The 13,275-nt window shown below is 42.5% G+C and overlaps 1 protein-coding gene across 1 annotated transcript in view; it reads left to right on the top strand.

The window, feature by feature from the left end:
* The first annotated feature begins 1,737 nt into the window (after positions 1-1,737).
* Positions 1,738-13,275, top strand: part of PAK1 (p21 (RAC1) activated kinase 1) — a 77,045-nt gene continuing 65,507 nt past the window's right edge. Inside the window, exon 1 of the mRNA XM_032220246.1 lies at positions 1,738-1,904. The gene's annotated coding sequence lies outside the window, so the exon portion shown is untranslated. The remainder of the gene's footprint in view (positions 1,905-13,275) is intronic.

The following is a 13,275-nucleotide window of genomic DNA, read 5'->3' as shown; positions in this document are numbered from 1 at the left end:
TATTCTATTCTATTCCATATTCTATTCTATTTAATTATATATTCTATATTCTATTCTATATTGTTCTATTCTCTCTTCTCTTTTCTCTTTTATATTCTATATTTTATTCTATTCTCTATATTCTATTCTATTCCATATTCTTTTCCATATTCTGTTCCATTCTATTTAATTCTATATTCTACATTCTATTCTATTCCATATTCTATTCTATTTAATTCTATATTCTATATTCTATTCTATATTATTCTATTCTCTTATATTCTTATTATATTCTCTATATTCTATTCTATTCCATATCCTATTCCATTCTATTTAATTCTACATTCTATTCTATTCATTCTATTCTGCATTATTATATTCTCTATTCTTATTTTATTCTCTATTCTCTATTTTATTCTATTCTCTGTATTTTATTCTATTTCTGTTTTATTCTACTGTATATTATTCTATTCTATTCTATATTATATATTTTATTCTATTCCCTGTATTTTATTTTTCTATTTTATTCTACTGTATATTATTCTATTCTATTCTATATTCTATATTTTATTCTATTCTCTGTATTTTATTCTATTTCTGTTTTATTCTACTGTATATTATTCTATATTCTATATTCTATATTATTCTATTCTTTATTCCATCCCATTCTGATTTCTCATTCCATTCTATTCCATTCTATTTAATTCTATATTCTATTCTATTCATTCTATTCTGGATTATTATATTCTCTATTCTTATTTTATTCTCTATTCTATATTTTATTCTATTCTCTGTTATTCTATTCTCTGTATTTTATTCTATTTCTGTTTTATTCTACTGTATATTATTCTATTCTATTCTATATTATATATTCTATTCTATTCCCTGTATTTTATTCTATTTGTTTTATTCTACTGTATATTATTCTATATTCTATATTCTATATTCTATATTCTATATTCTATATTCTATATTCTATATTCTATATTCTATATTCTATATTCTATATTCTATATTCTATATTTTATTCTATTCTTTATTCCATTCCATTCTGATTTCTCATTCCATTCTATTTAATTCTATATTCTATTCTATTCATTCTATTCTGCATTATTATATTCTCTATTCTTATTTTATTCTCTATTCTCTATTTTATTCTATTCTCTGTATTTTATTCTATTCTCTGTATTTTATTCTATTTCTGTTTTATTCTACTGTATATTCTATTCTATATTCTATATTTTATTCTATTCCCTGTATTTTATTCTTTTTCTATTTTATTCTACTGTATATTATTCTATTCTATATTCCATATTTTATTCTATACTCTGTATTTTATTCTATTTCTGTTTTATTCTACTGTATATTCTATTCTATATTCTATATTCTATATTCTATATTCTATTCTTTATTCCATTCCATTCTGATTTCTCATTCCATTCTATTCCATCCCCTCCACCAATCACCACCGCGCCTCCAACTCCCCCCACCCCACCCCGCCTTGCCAGCCGGCCTCGCCCCTTCCCCTCCCCCCTCCCTCCCGAAGGTGGGGCTGAGCCCCCCTCCCTCCTCCCCCCTCCCTTTGCCCAATGCCTATTCCAAGGCGCGGAGGGGGGGGGGAGGGCGGGGCCAGCCGTTGCCAGGACATGCCCGGCAGCCAATGGCAGGGGCGGTCCGAGCGGCCGAGGAGGCGGGCCCTGGCGAGGTCCGCGGGTGGGCAAAGGTAAGAGGCAGCCGGCGCGCCACTCGCCGCTTCGCCGCCGTGCAGGACGGAGCTCCGCGGCGCAGCGCTGCAGGAGGAGGAGAAGGAGACGAAGGGGGCGCGTCTGCCCGGCCGGCCTGGGCGAAAAGGTGGTGGGGGAAGAAGGACTGGCCGGTGCGGGGAAAGCAGGAACCTGGCAGCCCGGAGGTGAAGCCGGAGCCCGGTGAGTGTTGCGGGGGAAGAGGGCAAGTTTCTCCCGGCTGGGCGTGGAGGGAAGGAGGCGGCCGGCGGGGATCGGGCAAGGCTGCCTCGCTTCTGCTCTCCACCATGGCGATGGCCAGCCTGGGTAGGGCGAAGGTCGGGATCCGCAAGCTGCATCGCTGGGGAAACAATGCCCGGCCGACCCGCGATCGCGTTTGGGGCGTCCCTGCCCAGCCCAGCCCAGCCGCGCGGCCGGGCTGGTTCATTCATTCAGCCGCTCCGCTAACAAAGGCGCTGCCGCCTTCCTTGGCCAGCCCGAGGCGAGGCTGGGTTGATCGGGCTGGGAGAGGGAAGCACGCAGCCTACCTTGCCTTGCCCTTGGGGAGCTGTTCCTGGAAGTCCGGCTCCACAGAAGCTCCGTGGAGCTTTGGGTCTGGACAACGACCCTGTGAGGTAGGCTGGAGAAAGGGAGACACACAGGGAGAGAAAGAGAGAGAGAAGAGAGAGAGAAAGAACGGCACACACACAGAGAAAGACAGAGAAAGAGAGACATAGAGAAACAGAGAGAGAGAAACAGAGATAGAAAGAAAAACACACACAGAGAAAAAGAGAGACAGGGATAGAAAGAGACAGACAGACACACACACACAGAGAAACAGAGACAGAAAGAGAAACACACAGACAGAGAGAAACAGAAAGAGACAGAGGGAAAGAGAAACAGAGAGAGAAAAAGACAGAAAGAGACACAGAGGGAGAAACACACAGAGAAAGAGAGAGAGAAACAGACTAAAGAGAGATAGAGGGAGAGAAAGAAAGACACACAGAGAGAGACAGGGATAGAAAGAGACAGAGGGAGAGAGAAACAGAGAGAGAAAAGACAGAGAAAGAGAGACAGAGGGTGAAACACACAGAGAAAGAGAGAGAGAAACAGACTAAAGAGAGACAGAGGGAGAGAAAGAAAGACAGAGAGAGACAGAGATAGAAAGAAAAACACAGAGAGAAACAGAAAGAGACAGAGGGGAAGAGAAACAGAGAGAGAAAAAGACAGGAAGAGAGACAGAGGGAGAGAAAGAAAGACACAGAAAGAGAGACAGAGGGAGAGAAAGAAAGAGAGAGAGACAGAGAGATAGAAAGAAAAACACACAGAGAGAAAAAGACAGACACATGCACACACAGACAGAGAGAGAGAAACAGAGAAACAGAAAGAGACAGAGGGAAAGAGAAACAGAGAGAGAGAAACAGACTAAAGAGAGACAGAGGGAGAGAAAGAAAGACACAGAAAGAGAGACAGAGGGAGAGAGAAACAGAAAGAGAGACAGGGATAGATAGAAAGAGACAGACAGGCGCGCGCACACACACACACACACACAGTGAGTTTCAAAGTCACCCAGTCAAGTTCTCTACTGGGTTGAAAGGGTGGGGGGGTTTCGATGCAGGAATCCCGCTCCAAAAATCCTTTCCGCTGACTCTTCTTCTCTTCTTAACCCATTTAAACCAGGGGGATTAGAAGGCCAAGGTTTCATGAATTAGGTTGGGTTTTAACCAGGGTTAATGTATTTCTGCTGGCCTTGGGGATCCCCCCCCCTCCCCAATTCAGCCTGTTTGGTTTAGTAGTTGATGGTGTGAATGATTGTGTAATTTCCCCCCCATTTGGAGAGGGCTGCGCCTTAAATCTTAAATTTTTTCCATGATTGGCTGGCTTGAGCAGTGTTGGAGAGCAAAAAAGTGAGTTTTTCGCAGTGAGATGGGTGGCGTATAAATTCTATTAAATAATTAGATTAAATTAAATAATTAGATTAAATTAAATAATTAGATTAAATTAAATAATTAGATTAAATTAAATAATTAGATTAAATTAATTAGATTAAATTAAATAGTTGCATGACATGATTAAATTAAATAATTGAATTAAACAAAATGATTAACAGAGTTGGAAGGGGCCTTGTAGGTCATCTAGTCCAACCCTCCTCCCGCCCAAGCAGGAGACTAAATAAAATAAAACAATCAAATTAAATTAATAAAGGGAAGTGTTGTATGGTGAGTTTTGGGTTTGGCACAACTTGCACTGTGGATAAGACAAAAAGTTATTCAGCTTTGCCCAAACATATTTTCACGTGTCTGCTATAAGCTTATAAAATAAAGGCTTAGATCAATGGAATGTTGGTTAAAACTTCCTGTACGTGTGCATGGCCGGGATCATATATTAACCCGGTTTGATTAAACCATGGTTTCGGGTTAGCCACACGCAAGACATTCCCCCACACGATTCATTTCCAAGCCACAGTGCTGAATTTTATACTAGCCTCCCTCCCTCAAATAATTTATCTGAGATTTTTGCCTTGTGGCTGAAATAGCTCTTGTCTGTATTTCTCCAGCTAATCTGAATTCTGAAGAATTGCACTTTGTAAATGCAAATTCGTGCATTTTCCAGTGCTTTGTTTATGTTTAGGAACTTTAAATTAAATTCCGAATATAGAATTCTTTAGGAGAGACAGATGATAGCGAAATAATCCTTTAACCATTGCAATGCTTACAAAACGACAGTAACAATAATAATAACATTAATAATAATAATTATAAATTGCGGCACAATTCAGTAGTGCAAATGATCCATTGGAATTTGTGCAAAAATTTTAATATTAAAACAGCAACAAACTGGTGGGAACATCAGCCTGAAAAAGTCACCGAAAATCAGATGGTCAAGATCTTGTGGGATTTCCGTATACAAACGGACAAAATACTGGCACATAATACACCAGACATCACACTGGTTGAGAAAAACAAGGTCACAATCATAGATATTGCAATACCAGGTGATAGCAGGGTCGCCGAGAAGGAACATGAAAAAATCGCAAAATACCAGGACTTAAAAATCGAAATTCAACGACTATGGCACAAACCAGCAGTGGTAATTCCAGTGGTAATTGGCACACTGGGTGCTATTCCAAAAGCACTGGAATTACATTTAAAACAGTTAAAAATTGACAAAATCACCATCAGTCAAATGCAAAAAGCCGCACTGCTTGGATCTGCACGCATATTACGAAAATACGTTACGACGTCCTAGGCCCCTGGGTGGGGCCCGACTAGTAACCAATGCCATATCCGGCGAAACAACTGGCCGCTGTGATACAATTGTATAATAATAATAATAATAATTAATAATATTCTCCGACATTACCTTAACAGTTCCTAAGTCCTTGATTAGGACTCGAGCTGCTGAGCTACCAACCAGCCCCAAAGGCTGTGAATCTCACCAAAGATTCAATAATAATAATGTAACAGTGATACCCATTATCATCAGGGCACTTGGTACCATGTCCAAAAACTTTTACAATACATCAAGAAATTGCAACTTCCTGCAATAATACCAGCAGAACTGTAAAAAAACTGTGCTACTAGGAACAACATATTTTAAGAAGATACTTGGTTGATACCTAGGATGCTGGCAGCAAGCATTAGCACCAGTCAGTGGTATCTGCGACACATGTTTAAATGTTCACTTGCATTTTTCAATGTTCAGTTGGCTGAGTTTCATGTTTAATAAATAAAGTGTATATAATAATAAAATTGCACAAACTGATTACAAAGCTCAAAATTGCACAAACTATTACAAAGCTAGACATGGCCGAGTTGCTAAATTTATCCGCTGGTCATTATGTAAAAAAATACCATTTACCTGTATCCAGAAAGTCATGGGAACATAAAGTGGAAAAAGTTATTGAAAATGAGAAGGGGAAGATCTTATAGGACTTTGTAACACAACACGCCAGATATCACAGTTGTCAAAAACTGAAACGTACAATTCGTTGATGTCGCGGTACCAGGAGATGCAAGAGTCGAAGGAAAAGAACTGGAAAAAAATCATTAAATACCGCGACCTGGCCATCGAAACTACACGATTATGGATGAAACATGTAACAGGGATACCCACTGTCATCGGGGCACTTGGCACCATGTCCAAGAATTTTATAAGATACATCAAGAAATTGCAGCTTCCTGCAACAACACCAACGGAACTGCAAAAAACTGCGCTACTCCGAACATCTTATATTTTTTAAAAAGGTATTTAGTTGATACCTAGTCACTGGCAGCAAACCATATCAACCATTATCACCACTCAATGGTATTTGTGATGCATTTTTGTATGTTCAGTTGACTTGAGTTTCATATTTAATGAATAAAGTATAATAATAATGACAACAACAACAATAATAATATAACAATAATATAACTTGGGTGCAGTCCCAAAACAATCGGCGTACCCTTTAAACACCATTGGCATTGACAAATTTGCCATCCGTCAATTGCAGAAGGCGGCTTTCGCCCCAGTCGTTGCTATTCAGTTGACTGACTTGTATGTTTCATGAATAAAATAGATAATAATAGCGATAGTGATAATAATAAAAAAAAAAATTTGTGATCTCCTGTAAAGAGACTCCACTGATTGAATGCCCCTGTCCAGAAGAGATTAAGGAAAATTATAGTGGTTTTCAACTTCAGCAACTTTTAGATTTGAGGAATTCAGCTCTCAGAATTTTCCGAGGAATTCTGGGAATTGAAGTCCACACTTCTTAAAACTTGCTGAGGTTGAAAAACACTGGTCTACTCTTATCAAATTGGGGGTCAGGTCAAAAGATTGATAGAGGCTGTAACCCACTAAACCTCTTTTTTGGCTGCAGACTCATCTTACTTTAAGCCCAGGAAAGATACAACTTTCCATAATCCTAATTATGCCAACGTTTATGGCATCTCTCCCCCCACTTTCTGATACCATCGATGGTTAGCATTGCAATGCAATTAGTCCTTATGACCATTCCTTTAAGTGACTATTTGGAATTACGACAGCACTAAAAAAAAATAGTGACTTATGACCAGTCTTCACACTTACAACGATCAAAATTCGGACACATAGTAACTGGCTCATAGTTATGACGGTCGCAGTGTCCTGGGGTGGGGGGGAGTGTCACATGAGTCCCTTTTGCGATCTTGGGACAATCAAAATCCACGGGGAAGCCAGATTCACTTAACAATTGTGCTACTCACTTAACAACTGTGGCAGGACAGGTCATAAAATGGGGCAAAACTCACTGAACAGCTGTCTCGCTTAGCAACATAAATATTGGATTCCATTGTGGTCGTAGATACAGATTTACCTGTACAGGGAGGTCTGGATTTATGATTATAATTGAGCCCAGAATTAGGGTCGTAAGTCTTAACCTGTTGGAAATTTGAAGCTCAGTTGCAGTTGTAAGTAGAGGATTACCTGTAACACGTTAACTGACATTTATGTTGTTAAGTGAGTTTTGCCCCATTTTACGACTTTTCTAGCCACCTTTGTTAAGTGAACCATTAGCAATAGCAGTTAGACTTATATAACGCTTCATAGGGCTTTCAGCCCTCTCTAAGCAGTTTACAGAGTCAGCATATCGCCCCCAACAATCCGGGTCCTCGTTTCACCCACCTCGGAAGGATGGAAGGCTGAGTCAACCTTGAGCCGGTGAGATTTGAACAGCCGAACTGCAGAACTGCAGTCAGCTGAAGTAGCCTGCAGTGCTGCATTTAACCACTGCGCCACCTCGGCTCTTACAGTTGTTAAATTAGTAACCCAGTTGTTAAATGAACCTACTTTCCCCATTGGCTTGTCTGAAGGTCGCAAAAGGGAATCGCACGGCCTCGGGGATGCTACGACCGTCGTAAATACAGATCGGTGGCCAGTTGTCCAAATTTTGATCATGAGACCATGGGGATGCTGCAGTGGGTCATAAGTGTGAAAAAATGGTCATAAGTCACTTCTTTTCAGTGCCGTTTTAACAGCAAACGGTCACTAACCGAATGGTCGTATGTCCGGGACTATTTGGGGTACATGACTGCCCTTGGTGGGACGGCAAGAAATCAATGCATCGTGGTTTGTGGTTCACAAATCCCTTTGGGGCATGTATAGGACCCACAAGCTGGTTAATCTTTGGGCAAGAGGGATTTAAAATATATCTACTGTGTTTCCCTGAAAATAAGAATTTTGACCCCCCGAAATAAGCGCTTGGCCTTATTTTCGGGGAGGTCTTACTAATTTTGAGGTGCAGGAGGCGGTGAACGTGGTCACCTCATGGCTGCTGCTGTGTTGCAATATTTTCGGGGAGGGCTTATTTTAGCGCATGCACCCAACAGCCCCGATGGGGCTTATTATGCGGGGAGGTTTTATTTTCGAGGAAACAGGGTGTGTGTGTATGTGTGTGTGTGCGTCTTTGTGGAAAGCTTTCCATTTCTCCCTGTTTAAGTCATAGAAACGCTGTGGGTGGCTGGCAATCAAAAGTTGACCTTCTTCCAGATGTGGGGACTTCAACTCCCAGAATTCTTGGCAGCCTCCCTGCTGCCTTCCCTGTGGGAAGGGGCTTGTGTGAATGGCTGAAGTTGTGGGTTCCCCGCTGCCTGTTTTTAGCCTTTGATTTATTTCCGTCAGTCTTGGGCTGCCTCTTCAAAATACCAGCCGAGGCTGGTGCTGGTTGGCTTTTGTCCGATCGGAGCAAAATCCCTTTCTGTGCAAATCCAAGGAAAATCTGGCAAATGTGGATTCCCAGGAAGGCTCCTTATTTAAAGCATTGTTTAGAATTCATTGAGATTTCTTGGTAAGATTGACATGAACTAACTCCCTAAATCGGGGTGGGGGTGGGTCCAAGCTTGGCAACTTTAGGATTGGTGGACTTCAACTCCCAGAATTCCCCAGCCATACTTCTTCCTTCCTTCCTCCCTTCTTTCCTCCCTCCTTTCTTTCCTTCCTTCTTTTCTTTCTCTCTCTCTCCCTCCCTCATGCTCTTCCTCTTTCTCTCCTTCCTTCCTTCCTCTTTCTCTTCTTCCTTTTTTCCTCCCTTCTTCCTCCCTTCTTTCAGTCCTTCCTTTCTCTCCCTCCCTCATACTCTTCCTCTTTCTCTCCTTCCTTCCTTCCTTCCTTCCTTCCTTCTTCCTCCCTTCTTTCAATCCTTCCTCTTTCTCTCCCTCCCTCATGCTCTTCCTCTTTCTCTCCTTCCTTCCTCTTTCTCTTCTTCCTTTTTTCCTCCCTTCTTCCTCCCTTCTTTCAATCCTTCCTTTCTCTCCCTCCCTCATACTCTTCCTCTTTCTCTCCTTCCTTCCTCTTTCTCTTCTTCCTTTTTTCCTCCCTTTCATTCCTTCCTCTTTCTCTCCCTCCCTCATATCCTTCTTTCTCTCCTTCCTTCCTCTTTCACTTCTTCCTTTTTTCTTCCCTTCTTCCTCCCTTCTTTCATTCCTTCCTCTTTCTCTCCCTCCCACATGCCCTTCCTCTTTCTCTTCCTTCCTTCCATCCTTCCTTCCTCCCTTCCTTCCTTCCTATTTCCTTCCTTTTTTCCTCCCTCCTTCCTTCCTTTCTTTTTCCTCCCTCCCTCCCTCTTTTCCTTCCTTTCTCTCTTTTTTTCCTTTCTTCCTCCCTCTTTTCCTTCCTTTCTCTCTTTTTTTCCTTTCTTCCTCCCTCTTTTCCTTCCTTCCTTCCTTCCATCCATCCATCCATCCATCCTGACTGGGGAATTCTGGGAGTCGAGGTCCACAGGTCTGAAAAGTCGCCAAGGTTGAACACTCCTGCTCTGAGTCTTCTCCACTAGTAAAGATTTGGTATATCTCAATACCGTGGAAGATGGTTTGCACTTGTAAAAAAATGAACCTGGAAAATACCAGTGGCAGGTTCACACAACCCGCCATACCCGGGTTTAACCAGGGTCCATTGCTTTGCTTGCCTATTCTGCCATGCTCGAACAAATCAGCCATATAGAATGGTAGCCTTTGACGTCTGGCTTCTCAACTACATAGCCCATCCTCGCCGAGGTCAGGTGGCTGAGTTCCCCCCCCCCACATCAGAGAGGGTCCTGTTTCCATACCGTCCTCATCCTCCGTGGGAACTGAACCCACCTTTTTATTTTTTTTAAAGTCTTCTAGTTTTGTGGCCACCGGTGGGTCTTCTGCCGTTGAGATCTCACATTCTTTCCAGAGGTTTTTCTGGCTTGAAATGCTGCCACGGTTTTTTCTGAATGAATTGTGGCGTTCTCAAGATTTGGAAGGCCCCCGTCCTTCTTTGTGGGTGGCTGGTTATGATCGAGAAATCCTGACAGGCAATGGGTTGGGTTTTTTCATTGATGCCTCCTAACGAGAACCATGTGTGATGTCCCGAGCAAGTAAGCTGCATTCGTTTATTTCTCTTCCCTCCTTTTCCCCGGCCCGCTTCCTGCTTCAGTCCCCCCTCTCAATTCCACAAACCGGTTTTTCCATGGAAGGAGAATGCTAAAATGTTGGTTTTCATACCCCCGAGTTGCTTGAATTTAATGAATTAAGCCATTGGAATACAGGTAGTCCTCGGCTGAACGGCCTCAATTGAGCCCAATATTCCCGTTGCTAAGCGAGGCACTTGTTACGTGAGTTTTGCCTCAATTTAAAGCCTTCCTAGCCATAGTTGTTCAGGGCATCCCCTGTGTTCTGACCTAGGATTCCCAAAAGCATGACGCCGAGTCCTCGTCCTGATAAAACCTCTTTTATTTAAGTTAAAGGGAATTCCTCTCCACTCCCGGCCAAGAGTCTTTCACATGATTTCACAACTACAGACCTTTATCAGGCTTGGAGAGCTGCCAGGCCGATATCTTCTAAACGCCACGCTGTAGCAGTAATTACCTGGCAAGAAGTCAGGAACAGATCTTCGCCCTCATGAATGGAACTGATTGCCTCCTGCAAACTCCACTCCCCTGTCGCTCCTCTTTGATTTCCTCTGGGAGGGGCCATTCACTGTCCACCTGTGGCCTTCCTCCCAAGTCGACCCTTGTTCCTTAGCTGTTCCCTTCTCCTGGCAGCTCTGTGCATGCGCACACACTGGGAACAGGCTCCAGCTGTTCTTCTGCCTCACTGATCTCCGACTCCGAAGGCAGCTGAAAACTGTCAGATGGCCCTGGCCCCCTCTCTGCCTCCGACGCAGAGCCCTCATCGGAGCCTTCCCCAGACTCCAGGACTGGCCCATCTTCCTCCCCAACCTCCTCATTGTCCGACTCTGCTGCCAGCTGGCGGGCCACAACACGCTGCAGTTAAGTTAGTAACATGGTTGTTAAGTGAGTTAAGCCCCCATGGACTTCACTTGTCAGGTTACCAAAAGGAGATCAGGTGACACCCACCCAGTGTCATTACAACCATCATAAATATGAGTCAGTGGCCAAACTGTGAAAAATGTGAGTGAACAAATGAAATCAGAATGATTTCAAATCAAATGAAATCTAAATGAAGTCAGTTCACCAGAGAAGATCACATGACACCCCCCCCCCCAATGAAGCTGCAACCGTCATAAATACGAATCAGCTGCCAAGCGTCTGAATTTTGATTACGTGATCATGGGGCTACTGCGAATGGCCGTAAAGCTGAAGACGGCTCATAAGTCCCTTTTTTTCTGCAGTGGTGGTGTAACTTTGAATCATCACTTAAAAAACAGCCGTAAAACAAGGACTGCCTTTATCTACAGGCAATCTGCATGAAAACCGGTTCACATTTACGACGGTCGCAGTGTCCCGGGTGTCACGCGATCCCCTTCTGCGACCTTCTAACCAGCAAAGTCAATGGGGGGATTCAGATTCACTTAACAACCGTGTCACTAATCGAACGACTGCAGTGATCCACTTAAACAACGGTGGCAAGAAAAATCATCGGATGGGCCAAAGCTTACTTTAAAAAGTGTCTCACTTAGCAACGTAAATTCTGGGCTCACTTGCCGTAAGTCGAGGACTGCCTTCAATTCAGTTTTATTTTAACTGAGGTGGCACAGTGGTTAAATGCAGCACTGCAGGCTACTTCAGCTGACTGCAGTTCTGCAGTTCAGCGGTTCTAATCTCACCGGCTCAAGGTTGACTCAGCCTTCCATCCTTCCGAGGTGGGTGAAATGAGGACCCGGACTGTGGGGGCGATATGCTGACTCTGTAAACCGCTTAGAGAGGGCTGAAAGCCCTATGAAGCAATATAAGTCTAACTGCTATTGCTATTGCTATTTTTCTAGGCTGCCCAGTGGAATGGCTACCTCGATTTTCTCTAAATAATAAAATACAATTGCAGAAACAAAACCGAATCAGGTTGACAAAACAGGGACTTAAATTGTGTTTTCACACACAACTCAACTGGAATTAGTTGTGTGAAATTAAAAAAAAGAAACTGGCAAACAGAGAGAGAGAATATTCATATAGCTTTCTCTCCGTGATGCAAGCTTATCCTGTTACGAAAGCCCATTGCTCAAGTTGTGCGAACGGTTGCAGGCGTCCTGGTTGTGAGGCATGCTCAGCGCATCACACAATTGTTGCTGTGTGCAACTTTCCGGTTGATCTCTCTTTTGCACGGGGTTTCTTTTAACATTGGCAACTTTTAAGATGGATGGACTTCAACTCCCAGAATCCCCCAGGCAGCAGTCACTGTCCCGACATCTTAAAACAGGCTGGCTGGGGAATTCTGGGAGTTGAAGTCCATACATTTCCCTCTGTGAAGTATTTATGTTTGTGTACTGTTTTTTTGGAGGGGCTGTTTTTAACTGTTGTGAGTTGTTGAAAGTCACTAAGAATGAATAAGTTGAATGAATGAACTGGTGGAGAGAAACTCGCAGGGTGTTTTGGGGGCTTCCCTCAGTTTCTCAGCCCAGGCCTCCCTCGCAGGGTTATTGTGAGGATAAAATTAAGGGAACCTGCTTGAGGCCTTGGAAAAAAGACGACATAATCGATAAATAAAGTTTGGGCCTGCTTATAGGCTTCTAATGAGATGCCCGGTTCTTCTTTGCAATCCTAGAAGTAAATAGGTGAACGTTGCTCTGGTTTTAACTTGGTAAAAACTTGGGTCTCCCTGAAAGAGCATTGAGAAATGACGGTGGGTGCAGTTTAATACAAAGGGATCATCAATCTTTTAAAATCTTTACTAAAGTTGATTCATCCCAAAGCACATGTGAAATTCTGTTTTTTAGCTGGTCATCTCTTGATTAGGAGATTCCTTTCTTTTTTTCTTTCTTTCTTTCTTTCTTTCTTTCTTTCTTTCTTTCTTTCTTTCTTTCTTTCTCTCTTTCTCTCTCTCTCTCCCCTTCCCTTCCTCCTTTCCCCCTCCTTTCCTTTCCTTCCTTTCCTTCTTTCCCTTCCTTTCCTTTCCCTTCCTCCTTTCCTTTCCCTTCCCTTCCTCCTTTCCTTTCCCTTCCCTTCCTCCTCCCTTCTTTCAATCCTTCCTTTCTCTCCCTCCCTCATACTCTTCCTCTTTCTCTCCTTCCTTCCTCTTTCTCTTCTTCCTTTTTTCCTCCCTTCTTTCATTCCTTCCTCTTTCTCTCCTTCATATCCTTCTTTTTCTCCTTCCTTCCTCTTTCTCTTCTTCCTTTTTCTTTCTCTTTCTTTCTCTTC

Source organism: Thamnophis elegans, chromosome 6 (assembly GCF_009769535.1).
Source record: "Thamnophis elegans isolate rThaEle1 chromosome 6, rThaEle1.pri, whole genome shotgun sequence".
NCBI classification, from domain to species: Eukaryota; Metazoa; Chordata; class Lepidosauria; order Squamata; family Colubridae; genus Thamnophis; species Thamnophis elegans.
Note: the sequence above shows the minus strand (reverse complement) of the source record. Positions and strands in the feature narration are given on the sequence as shown.